Source organism: Spermophilus citellus (genome assembly GCF_964194105.1).
Source record: "Spermophilus citellus genome assembly, contig: SCAFFOLD_58, whole genome shotgun sequence".
Classification (NCBI taxonomy): Eukaryota; Metazoa; Chordata; class Mammalia; order Rodentia; family Sciuridae; genus Spermophilus; species Spermophilus citellus.
In genome coordinates this window covers 1,426,427-1,450,357 of record NW_027672891.1, presented here as the reverse complement: position 1 = coordinate 1,450,357, position 23,931 = coordinate 1,426,427, and the positions used below count along the sequence as shown (strand labels likewise).

The window sequence follows — 23,931 nt, the reverse complement described above, 5'->3', positions numbered from 1 at the left end:
GTCAGGATGTTCTCCAAACCAAGCCAAAAGTGGCTATGCCAGAATCATTAGCATTTTTATACTAAAATATGATATTAAGAAAAAACACTATAGGGTACTTGCCTGGCATGTGTGAGGCCCTGGGTTCAATTCTCAGCACCACACACAAATATATAAAATAAAGGTCCATCAACAACCAAAAAAAGAAAAGAAAAGAAAAGCCGGCTCCCTGCTTTCTTCCTAAGGAAAGTGGCCAAGTGCAGAGAGAAAAATTAATGACTCTGAGGTAGAATACTTGTGAGACTTCCTTAAATTTAAAAATTTCCCTCTTACAGATTTTGGAGTCAAGTTATAAAAAATATCATGTTAGGCCTAAAGGACACCTGCAGGATGGACGAGGCATCCTGGCTGAGGGGAGACGCACTAGCCCTCACCATCCGTCTCTCTGTGGAGGGGTGTGCTCAGTGTGGGGAAAAACAGTTTGATCACACACTTCATGAAACGGCTCAACCTGAGCATAGGTTCAAGCAATAATACTGCAATATCTACAGGACACAGCAGAAAACAAACTGATAGACAAGCTGTGCTCAGAGGAAAGGGTTCAGTTGGAGTTGAATGCTTTCTGGGGCTGGAGAGTCAGGCAAGGTTAATACTTAAGACAGAGGTAAAAGAGGAGGTGGCCTCAGGTTTCTCACGTATAAAAGGGGACAATGGTGTTACTGTAAAAGTTTTTCCTGCAGGTTAGATGACTCAGCTCAGACCTCTCCATCTCCTGCTGTGTGTACCACATCCTCAGAGCCCAGAGTGGAGTTGTGAAAACTCTGGTAATTTGCAGGTGGGGCTCACCCTCAGGTGGAGAGGCAATCGTGCCCCCAGGAGACATGGCTCCTCCACCCAGGCAGCCACCATCCCAGAGGAGAGGAGCAAGAGGCTGGGCAGGGAGGCCTGGCACCACCCTGCAGATCTCCGAAAACCTCAAAAGTGGAAGCCATCCCAGTTCCATGGGAGGTTGGACTAGCAAAGGTTACAGCAGACCAGTGAGCTCCCCACCACCGTAGTCCACGCGGGAAAGGACACTTGGCGGTGAGTTCCCCATCACCATACTCCATATGGGGGAAGACCCTTTGTGAGGTACTGTGTTCAACCAAAGAGCAGCCCTCCTGCTCCACTACAGAACTGCCATGCCACTGTTCACATGCCTGCTGCTGGAGGGACCACTTCTGTGAGGACCCACGGCCCATAGAACTGGGGCCTGCCTTACCCAGGCTGCGCCTTGCTCTCTAACCACCTGGCAATTGCTGCTGCTTGATTGTTGTGATCCATCCACCTGGCTCTCATGGCTGGAGCCTTAATTAGATAATCCCATGCTGCAGTGTGGGGCCCCTTCCTAGGCCCCATCTACACTGCCATTAAGTGATGCTAACGATAAACATGTCTAAATAGAGTAGCTTCTCTCAGGTTCACTGAGCAAGAACATGTTTTCTTTGTGTTGGGATAGAAAATGGTGTTAAATTGTTTTATTTATTTATTTTTTTGTTATGTTGTTTTCCTCCTTTTTTTTTAGAGAGAGAGAGAGAGAGAATTTTACTATTTATTTTTTAGTTATAGGCAGACACAACATCTTTGTTTGTATTTGGTGCTGAGGATCGAACCCGGGCCGCACGCATACCAGGCGAGCGCGCTGCCGCTTGAGCCACATCCCCAGCCCTAAATTGTTTTATTTATAAGGGGTTGTAGTCAGCTCTGAATAGAGTCCTTGGACTAGTTCTACCTTTGTGACAGAACAGAATTTAGGGATCTCTAGTCTAAATCGGGCAGCATGTCCTGCACAATGGCTCCATAATTTTCACAAATTTCAGATAATTCTTTTAAGAAAAGATAAAGAGCAATACCAAATGCTATCGCAGATTACAGTGATCTTTTGTCTAACTTGTCAAAAGTTGGAGACCCGCAACATGAGAATCCACGTGCGCACGCTCATTAAGAGATTCAGATAAGCCTGGCAGCCGGGGTCGAAGATGGAGCCATGCATGAAGTGTCAGATTTTGTGCTGAAACATGTGACAGGGAATTTTAGAAACAACAGCCTATAAAGTAATGAAAACCCGTGAAGGAATAAGTTCTTACAAGCAGCCCTGTAACTGGACAAGCTGCCATGGTGTGCAGGTGTGTGAGTTGCTTTCCTTTGCAAGGGGGTGCTAGTGTCTGAGGACAGCAGAGGTGGTCCCTGGAGAGGTCAGTGGGCATCCTCTCTCTTCACCTGATTACCTCTGTGTGTCTGCTTGCCTGCGTCTAGGTGTTATCTAACATAAAATAATTACTTAGCCCTCTGCAGAAGGCTGATTTAGACACTAGAATAAAATACTGTTCTAAGTATGGCAGCTTAGTGTGCATTTGCAAACACTCCCTAAAATGTCGTTATGTTGTAGTAGGATTTAAAATATTGAATCATGCAGTGACCTTTCCTTAGAAGGAAGTGGTTTAACCCTGAAGCAAAATTATTGAGAGTTGCCTATATCAATTTAGAGCTTTTTGTGCTCCAGCAAATGTAGAATTATTTTTCTCAGATTATGTGGCTCCCAAATTAATGACACCAGGGTAATTTAAAATTGCACCTTCTGCCTCCATATTATATTGGTTAAGCCTGGATTTCTGCTTCAGTGTCTTCCTTTCACACAGAGCCGTTCAAGGCTCAGTATCCCAATACAATTCTATGGCAAGGCTTTGAGCTCAGTGAAGCTAGGTACAGGGGACTAGAAAAAATGGGCAAGCAAATTAGTATTTAAAATTCAGTAAGCACATCTAACTGCAGGCTCCCTGTTGACTTACAAGTTGATCAGCAAGTCCCGGAAATTAGAGGCTGACTGAGCTCATGCAGAAGGACTGTGCTTCTCTGCTTTTCCAAGCCTGTGCACAGAGCTGAGATTCAGATGTGGCTGGAGTGAAAACAAATTCAAACTTCCAAAAGGAGAAAGAGAATTAAAAACAGAGACAACAAAAGCTCCTCAAACAGTGGCCTTGGTGGTGACAGCGACTCTCCCTTAGCAGCCTGGTTCATCTTCCTGCAGTGGACTTTTAATAACTCTGCAGGTGAGAAGCTGTGCTTCATATTTATTCATGTGGTCGCTCCCCCTCAATGTATCTACACATCCTGGTGTGCTTGTCTGGTAAACTTTATGGCCTCAGTGCACGCAGCCCCAAGAGCTTTGTTATTACCTTCATCAATAACCTGGTGCTCCTGCTCCCATGAATCCCTCATGCCTTCCTGTGCCCTGCCACAGCTAACAAGTGTTTTGCCATGATCACTGATTCATACGCATGGGCACCTGTTCCCTTCATTCAACTTGCACCCCTGTGATTTTGACTGGATCTTGTCAAGTAACAAGGAAACCAATCTGGAAAATTCCCCTTAGGGGCCAATTTATACAGACAATCAATTTTTACAACTGGGATTAATCTCTTCTTTCTTCCTTCCTTAGCTATAATACTTGGAAATAAATACAAATCATATTGAGTATTATGTTAACACATTATTACTTTAAAATGGTCTAATATTCATGCAAATATCTACAATGAGTGAGTTGTGAGAAACTGCCAATATTATATATTTCCAAAAGTTTAAAAATACACATTTATCCCCAATACTAACTTTTATAGCCTAAGTTTGATTGAGCAATATTAACCTTTTATATTAGGATAATAGATATTTTAATTCTGCAATTATTCTAATGCTTAGATTTCAAATGTAATTACGTCATTGGGGTCACTGTGTGCACCAACATATGTACAAGTAGCCTGCCTGTCCCAGTACTTAGACCTGCAGGACCGAAGGACTCTGTGCTCCTAGGTACAGGCATTGAGTGAGCCCACTAGAAACCCTTCAGTCCAAATCTTAACACTGAAAGCATGCTATTTTTAAAGGAAATGCCATAGTCTAATATATTAGCATTTCTTCATAAAATCATTACATAGAACATGCACAAAGTGGGAGGTCAGAATCGAACTTAATACCTTAGTGACTGCAGCAGTTTTAGGTTGGGACTGTATTTCAAAATTCACGAAATACCTCTTGTTATCTTGATGAACACTATACTTCTCTATATAAGTGAAAAGTTTCCATTATTTGGTTATATTTTGAATTTGGGACTAGCAAAATTGGTTCTTTAGTGAGAGATCTCTAGTTTCCCTTGAAGAAAAAATTGTAGATCATCTATTCAGACAATATGTAATTAGAATCCCATGTTACTCATTAATATAAATTTCTGAAATAGCTGGACTTATTTTTTTTTAAGAGTCAGAGTTTTATGTACACTAGTTGTAGAGCTTTGAACATGAGTGGGAAGTGGGGTCCTGTGCTCCCTGCCCATGTAAGTAAACATACAATGTAAAGATTACATTAGTTAAATGTTTCTTCTGTTGTATTGCTATTTACCACCTACCACAAACTCTGGTTATTTTGGAACCCAATAAGTATATGTTCAATAAATTCCTGGGAGAAGTAATACTAGAGTGCAGATCCTTAATCAGCATGTGCCTTGTGAGTGAGTGGTTAAACACATTCACAAACAACTTAATAGATGGAAGTTACTGTCTACATGTCATATGCTTTCTGAAAATTAGTAAAAATGTCCTAATGGGGTTAGTTTTACATAATGTGTCAGTCTTTCAGTTAAAGTATATGTCTAAGATTAATCCATATACATTCAGTAAATTTTTCAAATTTAATCTAGCAAAAGGAATTGAGAAAGATAGTGTTTGTGTGGCCTCTAAGAAGATCTTGATTCTAGAAGACATAAGGTAAAACCTCTAAAGGTCAATAATCATGAGCTTAGTTCAGAGAATTATATTTTAGGATTTTACAGAAGTTCCTCTTCTGGCAGACCCCAGCCCCAAACTGAGAGAACAACCTCTTTTGTTCTCTCCACAGCTCCTTCTTTTAATGCCTCTAGCCAAAACATTTCCTACTAACACAAAAATATTTTCCTCCTTTAGCAAGGAGCTAAGCCAAGGAACCCTGTCACCCACTGCTGCCACTAGATGACTGAGTGTCAGGGGTGAGTGCAGTCTTCACCTGGCACCTGAGCTCCAGGTGGCCTCTCACACTCGTCCTCCGTGCTGCTCCAAAATCCTGAGGTCATGTGCTCCATCATCTGGTTGTGTTCAGGTAGCCACTGTCCTTAGGTTACAGTCCCTGCTCCAAGCCACACCTCTGTTCATGGCCCCTCTTCCCAGGAACGCTGCTACCACCTTTGCAAACCAATGAAGAACTCGGGATCCAGGATGGTAACAACTTGCCCCTAGGTGCACACTCCCAGCTCCCAGAGCTCTCTGACAACAGGCACCTGTGGCCCCATGTCATATGCTGCCTCTGGGCAGTGGCTGCAGCACCTGCCCAAATGGAAGCACTCAGGGCTGGGAAGAGCCACTTCCTATGCCCCCGATTTCCCTGCATGCTCTGGCCCTTTCTGTTCACACCTTTACGCCACACTCTACCCTCTGCTTTTTTTTTCCATTTGTCTATTCTGTGTCCTTTATTTTGTATTCCCATTTTCTTGGGCTGCCAACTCCCAAGATGCAAACATAGCTACAACAAGGTGCCAGGCTGAGTGATGGGGTGCAACAAGGGAAGGGTAATACACACACACCACACAAGCACACAATCATAGCCTTACTCATTCCCACAAACTGAGGCATCACACAAATACAGACTCACAAAAACAGTTCATGCACACCGATACTCATACACACAATACCTAGGTATACAGTTGGACATCTCCAAAGAGATGCACATTCATTCTCATATGTGCATACTCCAGGCCCATGTCCTCATGCACACACAGCCATATTTGTTTACCCACACTCACAGTCCAGACATGCAAATTCTCTCCTTAGTCTCCACAACTGTAAACATTCCCAACCTCTACAGGGACCTGGAAGGTGGCTAGCTAAGAATCCAGAGGCAGGCTAAGCTCCAGTCTGGCCCAAGGGAGAATGAAAGGCAGAGGGACAACAGAAACCTGTTATCTTCCTGTCCTGGGAAGCAAGGTGTGAGGAGAACCTACATGCCAAAGAAGCAGTCCACACCCTCTGACCTGGAACCCTCAGTGAGGGGCCTCCTGGCTCCTAGAGTTGTCCCCCAGGAGTAAGAATGTTGGGGTGTGGAAGGAAGTCTTTATGGTCCCAAACGGAACCTCTCCCCTTTGTTGAAGGCTGGGCCACCTCAGGCATCCACTTTCCACATCAACACCCCCCCACCCAGGCCTATGCACAGGATCTTGTCTTTCCTTTAAGATCGCCTCACTGATACCTGTACCTCCACAAAATGGGGTCTCACTCAGACACCTCAAGGTAATGTCCCCCTCTGGAGGATCCTAATGCTGCATCTGCCCCTGCACACAGCTTAAAGACACCAAAGGTACCCTTACCTCCAGCCCCTCGACCCCCAAACTAACAGGCCACACTTCCTGCATTGCAGATGAAGATGCCCATCCTAGGTGAGCCCACCTCTAATGCGGCAACTCTTGTCGCCAAAGAGTACCTCTCCAGAAGTCGCTATCCTCCAACCCAAGGCGCCTGCACCCTCCCCGTGGGGCTCCCAGCACCTACCTCCTTTGGCTTGGGTCCTATAGTTGGCGGCTCTGAGCTCTGGTGGCGCAGGTCCTGCATCCCAGCTGCAACAGCATTGGCTCCTGCACTCCAGCAGCTCCGGTGCTCTATGGGCAGTGTCGGTGGCTCCTGAGTTCTGGACGCCATCACCTCTGTGGCGTTACACTCCGCGCTCCCGTGGCAGTGTCACCGGCTCCTGCACTCCATGGCTCCGGCTCTCCCTGGGCGGCGGCGGCGTTGGCTCCTGCACTCCAGAGGCTCCCGTGAACCCGAGGCTTCCAGGCTCTGGTGTGGCGGCGGCGGTGGAAGCAGTGGCTCCTCCTCCACGATGGGGGCGGCTGGGGCTCGGGCACTCCAGCACCCCGCTGTCCGGCAGGGGCAGCGTTGGCTCCCGCACTGCAGCGGTTCCTACACCCCTAGCTGGCTTCAGAGCTCTAGCTGCAGCAGCGGCTTTGGCTCCTGCGCTTGGGGGCGCTCCTGCAGCTCCCGGCGGAGGCGGGGCGGTGGCGCCTCCTCCTCCTCCTCCCTCATGCTGGAGGTCCCCTGGACTGTGCACTTGCTAATGGACCAGCGCAAGTGCTCTGCCCTCACTCAGGGGGCTGGTGGCAGGAGCGATTCCTAAATTTGGGGAGCTATTGTGGGCGCTGGGAGTAGGTTGCCTGGTCTGGAGCCCTGCGGTAGCGTCTGGGTTGGCGGACACCGTGGGCAGTCTCCATCAGGCAGCTTGGCTCAGAGGGAGCCGCGTCCTAGGAACCCACCCGCCAAGACAAGCAGAAAACTCCACTTTCGCTACAGGGAGCTCTTAGCGAGGTATAGGTGCTTATCCATATAGATCAATATAAATGAGGGTATAGTTTATTTTCGTATAATTTCACACGTCAACTTTTCAAAGTAAAAAAAAATTGGTTTAAAAATTAGACATATTTAACTAAAACAAATTTTAAAATTTTTGAAAAATTAGACACAGGCAATACATGGGGACGCATTTCTATAATCCCAATTATCAGGAGGCTGAGGAAGGAGTATTGGAAGTTCAAATTCAAGGTCAGGGAATTTTAGGTAGACCCCACCTCAAAAAATGTTTTTTATACTTTTATTTTGTTATTTATTTTTATGTGGTGCTGAGCCAGTGGCTCACATGTGCGAAGCAAGCGCTTTACCTAGCTGAGTCACAACCCCAGGCTGGATGTGTAGCTCAGTGGTAGAAGGCTTGTCCAGCGTGTGTGAGACCTTGGGTTCAATTCCCAGCCCTGAGAAAGTGAGAGGTGTGCAGGCGCATGCACACACACGTACGCACAGGAAGAGAAATGCAAGAAATAAATGTATGGTATAAACATAGATGTGGAAGAGTTTATGGTATTATAAATTTGTAACCTTTAATAAGAGTAAAACTAGAAGAAAGTTATGGTCAGCATTAAAAATTTTATGGAATAACAAAACTTTTGAATCAATTCAGAAACATTGGCAGTCTTGCCAACATAAAATGCCAGTTATATGGCTCTCCACGTAGGGTCACACTACCCTGCTTATCTTGACATTGATATATCTCATTTTCTGTGGCTCTCCACCAATAGCCCAGCAACATTGAGAGTTCTAATATGAATATAACACAAGTTCTTATACATTTCATTAGCTTTGTGTTATATGCCAGTTTGAAACCAATTCCCAGCTCTATGTACATAGCACAATATATGAGTTGTGCCCTCAGAGAATAACAGAGTCCATGTAGAAACTAGTACCAATGCACCTACTGTCGCCAATAGGAACCATGTTTTGTGGCTTTTCACATAGGTCCAAGCAATCCTGTAAATCCTGACATTGTATAATTTCAGTTTCATGTGAATTCCATGTAAACCACAAATATTTTCCCTTATCCTGTAGGAACACTCCATTCTCATCATATAATCACCCTGCTTCAAGGACTCGATCAATGCATCCTGACTGGGATGCCTACTGTATTCTTCAGCCTCCTCAATGCCACGGGTTTCCGGCAGCTCTTGATTGCAGGTGTGCTGACTTTAATCCCTGACCCTATCCTTATTCATCCTCTCCAGAGGCCTTTATGGTTGCTTTTCTCTCTCAGTGGAATGTCTTTCCTGCCCCTCTTTTCCAAAAGTCCTTCCTCATCTATGAAATCTTAATTTGATTGTGATTTTTCTGATAAGTTTTTTGACTCTCTTGACATTATTTATTCTATTCTGTAATTGACACTTAGCATTCTTAAGAGTCTTATTATAAGTATAACTTGACTGTTATTTGTGTCATTAACAATTAATATCCGTTTCCTACATTAGAATAAAACTTCACTAAGGGACTGTTTGTCTAGGCTTTAACTGTGGGTATCAGACATTAACATCAACTTTAATACGTGGCATCATATCCAAAGCATCTGGCAGTGTCGGCCATGTACTAATAACACTCTTTATAGTCATCTGGCCAATTAAATGAATTATTATATGATTTAGGATAATAAAACAGGAAGTGTGATATAGTAATTTGGGGTTATTTAAATACTATATTTATGAAGAAACTTATAACATTTAATGCCATAATTAGAATACCATATGATGTTTGAAGTACAGTCAGTCCTGAATACCTGTGGGATATGTAGGAGTAGATTCAATCAATTATGAGTTTGAAGACATCTGGAAATAAATGGAATCTTAACTATACATGTACATACCTTTATTCTTGACATTAGTTCCTAAACAATATTGAAAAATATATTTTGTTGAGATATTATATGTAAAAATGATTGAAAGTATACAGGAAGATATACAATAAATAATATAAACATATAACACTACTGTATATAATAGACTTGAAACCCAGCAGATTTTAGTGTATGTGTGTTTGGGGTGGGGCTTGGAATCACCCTCCCATGAATACAGAGGGACAACCGTGCACTACAACACAAGGAAAGTGGCTGTTTTTCCATCAGAAATACCATTGTTTGCATTAATTGATAATAGAATAAACAGAACTGTATATCATTTAGTTATTTAGGATGCTTATGCTAAAAGAGGGCCTTTTCAACCATGATCCTCAAATATTAATTAAGGTCACGATTTGACCCAGCAAAAAATGTATCATAAATGTATTTGTATCTATAATAATCAATACCCTGATTTTCATAATTTACATGTCTTTTTGTACCTCTTTACATTTTTGCTTAAAAGCTTATTTTCTAAAATCCCTGTTAGTAAACTTTATTTCCATTAATATCCAAAATTTCAACAAAAATGTCTTCTCTTTTTCAATTTTCTCTTTGAATCTAGTTCCAAAATCCTACTCCTCTTCATTTTTTAGAAATTATTGTGCTGTACTCTCTTGGTGAAGATAAGTACTTAGTAAAAGATGAGGCTTTAAAAACGTGACTAAAGATTTTTAAAATCATTTCAAGAACATTGAATGGTGGTAGTATCTCTGAACACATATTTTATGCATTTACACATATTTTAGTCTTTCACAAATATCATGAGTTAGGATCACAACCAGAAATCATTTATTGAAGATTAGTACTGTCTTTGAAAGGAATTTGAGCAGAAACATGAATGAAGAAGAAGCTTGTCTTTGCTGGATAAAAAATTGGCTGTAGCCATACTCTAGCTTTATTCCCATCTCTTGTTATTTAATATAAAATGATTGTTTTAAAACTTCTAGGTAATATGCTTGAATGATTGAATTTAGATGTAATTCTAATTAGATTGAATTCCTTATTTAAAATAAGGAAAACTGTCATGATTCTAGAGATTGAGTTAAAAGAAAGCACAATTGGAAATTAATTTAATTCTTTTTTGAACTTTGGTCATTCAGTAAGGGCATCCAAAGGGACAGCTTTCAAACACTATTACAGCTCTGGATCCAATAGTCAACGCATCCCTATTATTGTTTCTCAAAAACCTCGATTTACTCATAATAAATTCATTAGTATAAGACAGAGGAAACTGTCAGGAACTCCAGGAGGCTTCTCCTCACATGCTTTTGCTTCTGTGCTGAACTCAGATGGTGTCAGCACACACAGCACTGTGACCCTGGCTGCATCTTCAAGAAAACCTGATGCCTCAGCCAGGCTGCAGGGGGAGTGTGACGCTGCCTTGTCCCCATCGAGGACAAGCACTCTAACCTCTAAGTCCTGCTTCACTTCAGTGATGAATGATTTTCTGTCTTTTACCAGGACCCTCACAAGAATTACATTTAAGTGTTAAGTAACTTTTATTATTCCAATTTTGTTTTGCTTTTTAAAGCAGCTTGAAATCCTGATAGAGTTGCCATAATTTTGATCCTACAAATTTGTGATTGTGTTGAATTATTTAACTTGAATCATAATTTCTAAACTCAAGCCTATAATAAAAAAGAAAGATAACCCATAACACAACATTTAATCAATGATTTAATGATCATATTGGAAATAAAAAATTACACACAGTTTAAAATACTACAAGACATAAAATTTAAAAATGACCAAATAATACTTTATATTACCAGGAAAATATTTCACTTTCAATGTCAACATTTAAAGTTGCCACATATTTTTTTCCATTAAAATATTTTTAAAAATTAAATTAATAAGAAATGCATGATATATTTAGTGTAATATAAAGTATTTCTGCTCTCTATATTGTAAATACGTGTAATAAAAAGAAAATAAGTGCAAAGAAAAATTTACTGATTTAGAAAATCTAAATGGAAAATCAAAATATTTTTCTTTAAATGGGCATATTGAAAGATACTGGTTTGACATTGACAAAATTAGATGTTAAAATTGACATCTATCTTTAAGGAAAAGGAAATAATGGTAATTGGATTGCTCATTGCATTTTATTAAGCAGAAAGAATTTAATCTCTATCTCACTTTACTATATATCAAGTACTTTGTAAGAGATTATAATTAGAAATTCATTGTATCAATTAATCTTCAAATAACCTTATATTACTATTACTGCATCAATTTACATCTGAGGAAATTGTTAAATTTGCAAATTTTCAAGAGTCTCATATTAAGATATACAAATAAAAATTGAAGCAATGTTGAATTTTTAAATTAAATTCAACTATTGATTGTCAGAAGTACATTTTGCCCTAACCATTGCAAAGTGTGAGACATTCTGTAGAATTGTGACATCATTTTAACATTTCTTTCATGATGCATCACACACATGAGATATCTCATCATCCATCATTATGTTCATTGAATTTGAATTATATTTTGTGTTACCCACAAATGGCTCTCTGCACTCTCACGCCAGGGTTGGACTGTTTGGGAGACATGGAGATGGGGTGACAGAAAACAGCACCTGGAACTTCCCCCAGCAAAGGTGGAAGGAAAGCTTCTTACAGGAGACCTTCAGGCCCAGGCCCTGAAAGTAAGGAGAAAAAGCTTCACCTAGAGGTAGCCTTGGGAGGGTTTAGGCAGGAGGGGTGGAAAATACCATCTTATTGGAAAATCAGATAGTAGGTAGGGTGTGGTCTTGAGCCAGGAAGTAGAGGGGGTGATCTAATAAGGCAGACCAACTCTGAACTAGACAAATGAAGGAAAGTGATCCTCGCCTTGGGTTAAGTGCTTTAAAGGACAGGCAGTCACAGCACCAGCACTGGAAGCCCAGCCAGCAGGGTGGGCACACAGTCCCACACGTCTGTGTCTCTCTACACCATCTCTGCAGTATGTGGGCCTGACTGGGTCCCACCACACCGTGTGTTTTGTGCTGAAGTTTCTTCTTTTGTCACTGTATTTTAAACATTCTACATATTGGAAACTGTTCTTGTTCATCATGCTTTACTAGTATGTGTGTGGAATCCTTTCCAGAAAATGCACTATAATTTATTTATTCAAACCTGCATCGGCCTCTTATACTGGCCACAGCCAGGTAGCTGGACTCTAGGGATGCAGCTCCCCTCTCATACACATACCCCCGCAAGTTCTCAGCTCTAAGGTGGCCATCTCTGCAGAGGTTGTTTCAGGGCCACTTCTTGCCTGCCCTCTTCACATAGCTTCCAGCCTTACCAGCTAAGTCTAATAGTCTCCCCTATCTCTGGGTGGAAGTTTAACATCTGCATTGGGCTGGGGATGTGGCTCAAGTGGTAACGTGCTCCCCTGGCATGCGCGGGGTGCTGGGTTCGATCCTCAGCACCACATAAAAATAAAATAAAGATGTTGTGTCCACAGTAAACTAAAATAAATATTAAAAAATTCTCTCTCTCTCTCTCTCTCTCTCTCTCTCTCTCTCTCTCTCTCTCTTAAAAAAATCTTCAGAGGGAATAGGAAGACTGCACTAAAACTTGAATGAGTGAGGTACACTGGGCAAAATATATCAAGCTCTTAATAAAGGTTTTTGAATATTTTGTTATTATTCTCTTTGGAGAGAATTATAGAACACCCAACTGTGGTGAATATTGATGTGGTTAAGATAATTCTTAAAAAGAATTAGCACTTCCAAGCACTATGATTTTATCATAAATGAGGGAGTGGAAAGAGGAGTGGGGTAAAAGAAATCCATAAAAACTGAAAAAGACAGTGGGCTCTAAAACAATCTGTCAGAACACAGATACTTGCTTCTTTGGCAGCAGCAGATTCAAGTCAAGGGAATCAGGCATTTGGATGATTCACTGTTGCCTCAGATCCTGTCATTTGCATTTTACTTTTGCTCATTATTTTTATTAGGCAAAGGCACTGAAAATCATGTGATTTATGCAAAGCAATTTTTGAGGGAAAATTACAAAATCTACACATAATATTTTAGAGACCAGTAAATGACAAAGACAAAAAATATGCAAACATAACAAATTTTAATTTTGGCATATTTTGGAATTAAACTTTTAGAAATAATAAAAAGTGAATATAAGAATTGAAACATAGAATTGGATTGCTTTAATAACTGACTTTCTTTACAATAACATAATATGAAATCTGCTTTAAAAATGATCACACTTTATGTTAATTATCAGCTCAATTTTCCTCTGTATTCATTATTCTTCATTATACTTTCATAAGTTGATCTTTATGCTATGGGTAGGATAAACCAGTAAATATTTCTTGTTGGGCATCCTGGGCCTGTGGCCTAGAGTTTCTCCTCAGGGGTTCTCAGTCTGTGCATCCAGAAGAAGGGTCAGGAGGAGGAAGGCATGGGGGGGGATAAGAATGAATGAGTGTCTGTGTGTGTGTGTGAGTGTGTGTGTGTAGTGGAGGGAGTGTATGAGCAAGTGACACCTACTCCAACCCTGTAATAGGGTTACTGAGGGCCCTAGGTATTTGGTTGTGCCTGATCAATGAAGTTCATGCTTCTAGGTACCTACCTGGTGAGCTCTGACCTCTGACCCTCAAGCAAGTCTGCCCAACCTTCTGTAGCCACCCATGGTATAAGCCCTAAGAACTGTGTACCCTATCTCCTCTCCAGCCCCATGAGTATTCTCTCAGGGGCCAGTCTCTGCACCTTTTAGTGTCCTTGCCCTGTAGCTAGCTGTACCCACACCCTGACCAAGGTCACTAGCATCCTCCTTGTGACCAAATTCTAGATGTTTGCATTTACTCACCACCATCTACTCATTTGTCCATTCATTCCTGGTGTTTTTACTTTGCCAACCACTATGAATGAGAACCTATATTCATATAAACAAATATACATGTACATGTATGTACACATATGTACATATTGGGCAAACATACAAATAGATGGTTAGAAGTCTGCAATAAAAATTTCTAAAGGGCATGGATCGCCTGAGCAAGAAGTTACAAATCATCTTCATCAAGTATCGATATATACTACAATATCATGGTTCTTACATTCTTTCACCCTCTGAACTTTACAATACTCCTTAGAGATGGCAGGTCAGACTCTATCATATTTTGCTGATTAGTTATCGCATACAAATTCCTAAAGTTTCCAAAATATCACTCATTTCACAATGAGAACTCTCAAATCATGTCTCTCCAATTTATAGGGAATGAAAATAGACCTCCATCTTCAAGACCTCACTGGTTTCCAGTAGGGCATTACTTAAGCCTATCTGTCACTCTGTCCGTCGCACATGGGTCTGACAGAGTCCCAGCCATAACCGGCTCAGGCCTTTCCCCACTGCAGTGTCACCCTAGTGTCACCCTCCACCCGTTCCCAGCACTCAGTGATTCCGCTCCCGTTTCCCAAGCCTCCACAGAAGGTTGGGGACGCTGACGAGGGTGGGGGGAGAAAGAGGAGGGGGCGGCCCTGAGAGGCGGGGAGGGCGCCGGGCCGCGGACAGCGCCCCCCGCAGCCGTCTGAGCCGCCGCCCCCCGAGCAGGAAGGAGCCCCGCGGCCGCCGCGGACTGTCCCCCCCGCGCCACACGCCCGGCCTCCCGCCGGCCTCCCCCGGCCTCCTTCCGCCGGCCTCCCCCGGCCTCCCCTGGCCCCCTCAAGCCGACGCGCCCCACTCCGGCAGCCGGGCTCGCGGAGACCAGGAGTGAGGCAGCGAACTGGGGGCCAACGGGGCGGCTTGGAGGATCGTCCCTCTTCTCCTGGCTGAACTCGCAGGGATTAAACGGCGCAGGCACGATTTGGGAGGGCATGGGGACTGTGGCCACCTGATCTCAGCCCCAGCCCGAGATGATCCAGGCTTGTTAACGGTTCGTCCGCTGCCTGCCACCAGACTGGTGGGTTGAACCCCGCATGGGTGCGATACATCCTGAAGTGCAGTTTGTGGAAGAAGGACTCTGGGAAATGGCCTTCCTATGAATGTAGGACGCTGCTCTTCAAACCATCCACCATCTCTTAGAAAGGTGCCTAATGCATAAGAACTTCGTTAGGATTGGGAAGTGGTTTGTTCCACCCTATGAGAAGGACGAAAAGCCAGTCAACAAAGCGAACATTTGTCCTTGGAGAAGGTAATGTATGCACAAGTGTGAGATTGCCCAAAACCAGACAGTTTATTTGATCAGACAGGAACATATACACATGGCTCAGTCTCCACCTGCACCATTTCAAGTACGGGTGAGTCCATATGGCTTAAATGGCACACTAACAGGCCAAGCATATAAAATGTCAGACCCAGCCACCTGCAAGTTGATGGAGGAATGGCAATATTTCTACCCCATGGTGCTAAAAAAAAAATAAAAAAAAGAGGAGTTGAAAGAGGAAGAACAGTTGGGATATCATAATGATTTCCCCGTGGTAGTCGAAATAATTGTTGGTGGTGTTCGGATGGTCTACCCTTCAGATTTTGTATTGATCTCTCAGAATGACATCCCAGTTCCTCAGAGTGTTGCCACTGCTGGAGGCCATATTACAGTTGGGCAGCCGGGACTTGGTAGGGTGAAGGACCCAAGTAACTGGGGGATGCCTCTGACCCCTCCCACCTATCCAGAGCAGGCTATCACAGGAGTGGAGATATGCAGACTGCTACCAGTCATCTGGGTTCCCAAGACGGCGGGATGATAACTGCACAGTCCAAAGAGATCGGGGAAGATTCCTTCAAAACTCCACAATCATATGGTTCATGGAGTCTGGAAGGAATGCATCCTCAACAGAACCCAATCCAAGAGGAGCCAAATGTCAACTCCAACTCTTGAAGAAGAGCCTGTTAACAATCCTGCTACCTTGGATTTTGTGGATCCAACCTAAAGAGTCAGCTATTCTTGTTCCAGGCATAAACTTTTAAACCATGTGCAGTAGGACCCAGTTGACCTCCCACAATGTCTCAACCAGGGTTCAGTGCAGGACCATCATCATCTTCATCTTTACAACCTCCTGCTTCTTCTAAGCACAAAATAACAGAAAGACAAGAAAAAGGAGATAAGTTTCAAAAAAGACCCTTGATACCATTTCATCATAGGCTCTCTGTGGCTAAGAGTTATGCATGAAATAGGATACACCAGGACAGAAGCTAGGGTTGGCATGGATGGACTCCTCCTTAGAGGTGTCTAGCAGTTGGAAGTATGATAAGCAAATGTTTGTGCCTTCCAGAAATACAAGCAAGAAAATGAATCTGAATCCTATGGATTCACCTCATTCCCCTCCACCATGCAGCCTGCACAATGGTTTCATTAATGAGGTTCTAGGCATAAAGTTAGCTAGAAGAGATCAAAATAAAACACACAGACTCAGTTACCTTATTTCTATTGTTAGGTCCGAGAGGGCTCCCCTCTCTGGTTCCCTCCTCTAACCGCCCAGCAGGGCAGCGAGGATTACTCAGGGCTAGCAGGAGAGAGAGGGTGAACATGCCTGGGAGTAGCCTTTTATTGGGGAACAAGAGATTCAGGGGAGAATTCCATCCAATGAAGGTTGAGGGGGGGCTGCACTCCAATGTCATGGTCAGTGATTGGGTCCCCGGGGTCAGTGGTCAGGCACACCCCCACACGGATGGGCTCTCTCATCAGGAAAGGGCTGGGAAAGCTCTGACACAGCCAGAACGCCTCAGACCCTTAACGGGAGCCACCCAATCACGTTTCAGAAATGGCTTCCCACATTCCCCTATTTCCCCTCTGCTACCAACACTCAGCCCTCAGCCATGAGGTCAGGAAACAAAGTTTGGACCCACCGCCTGTCCCTGTGAATCCAGCCCTCTATGGAAATGGGCTAGAACTTCACAGTTATCTACTTTAGATGACAAAACTGTCCTCGTAGGCCAAAGACTGCCTCTAATGGCAGAGGTCAGCGAGATAGACTTATATTGTGGGATTAAACCCAGAGTCATCAGATAAATGGTGGCTTTGTTTTCATCTCCCAGCCAGCATTGATGCTAAGTTCAGGCCACCAGAGCTCCAGGGTGAGAGATGTGATGCCAAAATGGAGGTGAACTCAGAGAGCACTGCATTGCAAAGACTCTTTGCACAACCTGCCGCAGTCTGGCTGGGCACAAAATCACGAGCCACTCAAGCATGAACAAACTTTATTTTTGAAACTGCTGCCAATGCCCCCTACGCTCCCAGGAAAATTGCTGACCGACCCACGCGGCGTTCTCCCGGACCCCAAAAGGAAGTCCCTCCTCAGGAATTCCCTCCTACCGCACTTCCCCAACCAATGGGAACTCTCCAGGAGTCCCCTAGCAGGCGGAGGTGGACAGCAGGAGTCTAATATCCATATGAATGCAGATCTTAACATAATCATATCATCTCAATGGCTTGCTGGAATCACCTTTCAACCAAAAATGCCATGCATCATATTACGTGGCTGTGGCTCTTGGCACAACCTAACAAGTGGTTTAAAATCTGGCAAGACAAGCAGCCCCAGATGCAGTCACTCCACTTCCTTGTCCCGTTGCCTCTGTCACAGCAACCTAGAGACAATTTGGGAAAAGTCAATGACCCATGTACCTTTCAAGATGGCAACATAAAATACATCTTCACAGCAAATAAGAAATGCAAACAAGGGACAGATAAGGATTCCCTGAAAAAAAATAAGTCAGAGAATGGATTTGGTACCAAGGATATCACTACACCAGGTCATTCCACTGGTGCCTGATGGGAAAAATGCCATTTTCAGTTCTGCTACTGAAACAGATGTCCGGCAAGATAATGCAGCTGGCAGAGCTGGCTCCAGTAGCCTTATGCAGGTGACAGATTTGGCACCTTTCCTGCATGACTTAGACAACATCTTTGATAATTCTGATGATGACGAACTTGGGGCTGTATCACCTGCACTGTGCTCATCAAAAACACCTATGGTTGGAACGGAAGATCAACCTCTTGGGAAGGATGGAAGAGCTGCTCTTCCATAGCCACCCACAGTTGCAGACTTGCAAAGGAGGCTCCCCACCCCTCCATCTTTGGAACAGCATCCTGCATTTTCTTCTGTGATGAATTATAAAGATGGGATCAGTTCAGAGACAGTGTCAGCATTAGGCATGATGGAGAGTCCTATGGTCAGTATAGTTTCAACACACATCACAGAATTCAAAATAGAAGTAGAAGATGGATTAGGAAGTCCCAAACCAGAGGAAATAAAAGATTTTTCATATGTGCACAGAGTTCCACCCTTTCAGCCTTAAGGAATCTTCCATGTTTGCTCCACTGAAGATGTTGCCGAGCCATTGCCTGCTACCTCTGAAGACACCTGATGCCTGTCTGTTTTGGCCTTCGTGGGCAATTCCTCCTAAAATTGAACAAATGCAGCCACTTTCATTAGGGATGGCTACAATCATGGGCTTAGTGTTGGGAGCCTAGAAGATCCAGATTATCTGAAAGCCACCACAGATGAAGACGCTGAGCAGCACTGCCCCAGCCAGCAAAGTGGGGCAGGAGTCCTCCCATCTCCAGCAACCCCTCGATTTTCTGTCCCCACACCACGACCCCAGAACCCCAAGAACTCCCAGAGTTGGGGGCTGCCAGTGGTCAAGAGTCTGTAAATAGTACAGCACTGATCAGGGGTCACCAGCCTCCACCCCCTCTACCACACGGGCCTTAACTCTGTGGAGCCTGCCACCATGCAGCCAATCCCTGAGGCCCACAGTCTTTATGTAACCTGATTCTCTCAGATTCTGTGATGAATATCTTTAAAGACAGAAACTTTGACAGCTGTTGCATCTGTGCCTGCAACATGAACATCAAAGAGGCAGATGTTGGCCTCTACATCCCTGATTCTTCCAGTGAGGACCAGTACTTCTGCACCTATGGGTTTAATGCGATTATGAACCGCAAACTTGGCTACAATTCGGGACTCTTCCTTGAAGATGAGTTGGATATTTTGGGGAAGAATTCTGATATTGGTCAGGCTGCAGAGAGGTGCTTAATGATGTGTCAGACCAAGTTTCTTCCTCAGATGGAGGGATCCAGAAAATCCCAGGAGACACCCAGAAGCCTTCTTCTTCTCCTTCAGAATTGGCATACACAACCTTTTGCTTCTCTGAATTTCCTGGACTGTATTTCCTCTAACAGTCACCAAACTCTTCCCTGTATCAGCTGGAGTTATGGCCGGGTACAGGCAGACATAATGATTACTGGAAAGAGTGCTTTAATGCACTGGAGCAGGGACGGCAATAGTGGATGATCCCACTGGTGGGAAAGTGGACGAAGCTCTGGGGAGAAGTGCCACTGTACACTCTTGGCCTCATAGCAATGTGCTAGATGTCAGCATGCTCTCCTCTCAGGATGTGGTCCACATGCTGTTGTCTCTGCAGCCCTTTCTCCAAGATGTCATCCAAAAGAAGCACACGGGAAGGACCTGGGAGAACATCCGGAACATGCAGGGACCACTCACCTGGCAGCAATTCCACAAGATGGCGGGACGTGGAATCTACAGTTCAGAAGAACCTCCTGAGCTGTCACCCATCCCTACTCTGCCAGTAGGCTATGACAAGGACCTCCTGACCATCTCACCATCCTCCTTGGGAAAGGCTGTTGTTGGACCCATGTGGGGGCCACCGTGATGTTGCCTGTATTGTGGTGTGTCCGGAAAATGAGGCCTTGCTAGAAGGAGCCAAAACTTTCTTCAGGGACTTGAGTGCTGTATATAAGATGCGTAGGTTGGGCTGGGGATGTGGCTCAAGCGGTAGCGCGCTCGCCTGGCATGCGTGCGGCCCGGGTTCGATCCTCAGCAGCACATACAAACAAAGATGTTGTGTCTGCCAAAAACTAAAAAATAAATATTAAAATTCTCTCTCTCTTAAAAAAAAAAGATGTGTAGGCTTGGGCAGCACAAGCTCATCTGCAAAGTGCTATGTGATGGCATCATGCGTGTGGGAAAGAGCATGGCACAGAAGCTGACAGATGAGCTTGTGAGCAGATGGTTTAACCAGCCTTGGAGCAGTGAGGACAATGACAATCATTCCAGACTCAGACTTTATGCACAAGTTTGCCACCATCACCTAGCACCTAATTTAGCCTCTCTGCAGCTGGACAGCAGCCTGTTGATATTACCTAAATACCAGACCCCACCAGCAGCAACACAGGGACAAGCTCCACCTGGGAATGCTAGGCCTTTAGCTTCACATTCAGGATCAGCAGTTCCCCCAGCTGGCAGTGCATGGTGGTTCTACAAACCCCCCAACAAGCAGTTCCACATCTGGTTCCTCTGTGCCCCCAGTCTCATCATCTGCTTCTGCTCTGGGTGTTAACCAGATGAGCGTACCTCTTCCTCAGGACTCAGCGGTAGTGTTAGAGGGCAGAACCCCAGTGTTGGGGGCAGTGCCATGGACAGAACCCAAGGGAACCTGGGCTGTGGTGGAGACACTGAGCTTGGGCAGAATTCCCCCCAGCCCATGCAGGATGGACAAGAAAGTGCTACAGAAAGGGAGAGACTAGGAACTCCCACAGAGCCTGACAATGCAGACAGCCAAGCCTACCCTCCTGCTGTTGTCATTTACATGGTGGACCCCTTCACCTACTGCAGAGGAAGACTCCACTTCTGGAAACTTCTGGCTCTTGAGTTTGATGTGCTGCTGCACAGAAATGCTGGATAATTTACCTGAACATATGAGAAATTCTTTCTTTCTCCAGATTGTGCCTTGCCGGTACATGCTTCAGACAGTGAAGAATGAACAAGTTTTCTGCAGTCAATACTTGAAGTCCATGGCATCTTCAGTGTTCTGCCAGTGCAGGTGACATCTGCCCACACAGATCCACATTAAATCCCTCACAGGATTTGGACCTGCAGCCAGCATTGAGATGACTCTCAAGAACCCAGAGCAGCCCAGCCCAATCCAGCTTTACTCCCCTCCTTTTATATTGCACCCAATCAAAGACACATCAAAGCAGAAAGAGCTTGGACAGAACTTTGGTGAGGCCAGCCAGAAGTACAATGTGCTCTTTGTGGCTATTGTCGATCCCATGAAAGGCACTGGCTCTTGGCTTCCTGCACTGACCTCCATGGGGCGTTATTAGAGACTTGCATTGTGAATATTGCTTTACCAAATAGGTCACAGAAGAGTAAAGTATCTGCACGCAAGATTGGACTGCAGAAACTGTGGGAAGGTGCATAGGCACTGTGCAAATGACATCACTGCCCTGGAGAGTTGCGATTGGGACACTTGGGCATCTTGGCCATGGGGAGCTTAAAGATTGGAGTGTCCTCCTTGGAGAATGTTCACTACAGACAATCAGCAAACAGCTCAAGGATGTGTGCTGGATATGTGGAGCCCCCCATGGAGCCCCAGGGGTCCTTTGTAATGATGCCAGACGCTGTCACAGTGGGCTCTGTTTTTGGCCGAAGTACTGCACTGAACCTGTGGTCTTATCAGCTGTATACCCCTCAAGACATATCCTGTACATCCTAGTGTTCCCAACGTCATCAAGCATCCCAACGAGGATGGGTTCAGCCCTAACAATGATGATATGTTTGTTGACCTTCCATTTCCAGATGATATGGACAATGACATTGGCATATTAATGACTGGGAACCTCCATTCCTCTCCCAGCTCCTCCCCAGGCTCTCCTTCTGGATTGGTGTGGGCTCTCACTTCCAGCACAGTCTGAGCCAGGGCGAGCGTCTTCTCTCAAGAGAGGCACCAGAGGAGCTCAAGCAGCAGCCCTAGGCCCTTGGGTATGTTGTGTCAACTGCCAAAGCTGAGAATCTCTCCCAGTGGTTTTGGGTCATCATGTCCCCAGACTCGGAACCAGTGCCCTCTCTTCCTAGAGGTTTCCCTTCATCACCACATCTCTGTAGCACATCGGATGAACTTCTCCCTGCCAGGAATTCTCAACGGGTTCCACACCCTCTGGACTCCAAGACCACATCTGATTGCACATGTTCTGACTCAAGTGCAATCCAGCCACCCAGGATTCCTGTCTTCCCGTCCACTTGTGGTGCTCACTCAGTTGTAGAAGGCCATCATGGATACACTTTAATTGGAAAGCACTTGTTCTCTCTGGCTCAGGTCCTTCTCCCACAGCCTCTGTGTGAGGAACCTGCCATCCTTTTCTTCAGACCAGTCTCCACAGTCCCGCAGTGTGAAGCCCTCAGCAGGCACATGTTCATTCTGCAGTGCTCATGACCACAGCAGCTCCTTGACACTTCTCTCATGGACCTGGGAACTTCCATAGGCAGTGACCCCCAGCCAGTGTGTGGTGTGGGCAGCACCCCCCCCAGCCACTGGTCCACAGGAAGTAGTTGTTGCTGGTGGCTTTTAAGAGGGAAACACAAGAGACAGTGTCCTTTTGCATAAGAGTGTGTGTTTTCAGCTTCTGTTTAAAGATGAGATCCACAGAGCCCTTTGCATGAAATCCTCTTGTTTTTGGTGTATGGCCTGTGGGTTATCTGGACTCCATTCTCTGGGACTTTTGAAATATAACCAGCTCAAGTACATGATTTCATACCCGAGTCTCCGACTCCCAAACGCTCCCATCCAGATTGGCATGAATGCTTTAGTTGACTTCATACCTGTGTGTAGATTCAAAAGGCCTGGACACTGCTTCATTTTATTTGTTTTAAGTTGTTTTGTCCTATGTTTTTGTAACTTTCTTTTCACTTTTTGATTGTTGAGGACCAGGTACAGTAGCTGAAACCCAACTCAGATCCACCATAGGATTCTTTGACTACATACCTCTGTCCTAGAAGCCAGAAAAAGAGTGGAAAAAAAAATCTGGGAGATCATGCCTAAAATGCCATGTGTTCATGATCACCCAGCAGTAGATCTTGTTCAGAACACACTGGGTTTTAGGAGTTCTGCCATGCTCAGTGCGGCCCGCATTGTGTGAAGGATGACAGTTTCACACCAAGGCAGTCGAGCTCTGTCCAGAGCTGTGGAGGCAAGTACCTAAACTAGTTTTGTATAGTCATAATGGAAATATATTTTCTAGTGAATTCTTGTCAAAAACAGTTCTCTCCTCTCATTAGAGCAAAAGGGACTCATGTACATATCACAGTGGAAAGTGTTTGCTCATAAAATCAGTTATAAATATGGTGAATATTTTCTGGACCATAGGAATATTATTTCAAAGAACTATTACAACTTAACCATTAAATTAGTACTTGAAGTTGAACCTTCATGGTGAGACTTTTTTTTAAAAAAAATGCCTTTTTAAAGCATTAATGGCTAATGGAAGTATTTTATGACTCCTCTTTCCAGGCCCAGAGGGTTGTATTTGAGACCTTGTTTCTAACCCTTGTGTTCTGTGTGTTTCTGTCTGAGGGTGGTAGCGGGCATGGACCGGCCTCCTGGAGCAACTTTGACAAGGGCTTGAGCTCTTTTCATCTGTGGAGAGAATCATGCAGATTTTAAAAGTTCTTCCAGGAGACTTCCATGTCCCGGTTATTAACAAAAAAAGAGGAAAAAATGTAATAATTGATATGATTTTATAAAAGTATTTTTCTTGAAATAATATAACATTTAAAACATTATATTAAAAATTGTGTGATGGGAATGTGAAAGCAGAGAAAATTTTGTAAATGGATAATTTTGTTCTCTGTGCCACCAATTGAAGGGGGGAGGGGTAGACCTTCACAAT

At 44.3% G+C, this 23,931-nt stretch overlaps 1 pseudogene across 1 annotated transcript; it reads left to right on the top strand.

The window, feature by feature from the left end:
* Positions 1-14,289: 14,289 nt before the first annotated feature.
* On the top strand, positions 14,290-22,308 carry LOC308640442 (mediator of RNA polymerase II transcription subunit 13-like; annotated as a pseudogene). Its single transcript has 6 exons — positions 14,290-14,330; positions 14,727-15,017; positions 15,057-16,555; positions 17,004-17,395; positions 17,747-20,012; positions 20,174-22,308. The product of its transcript is annotated as a mediator of RNA polymerase II transcription subunit 13-like (transcript).
* Positions 22,309-23,931: the final 1,623 nt, after the last annotated feature.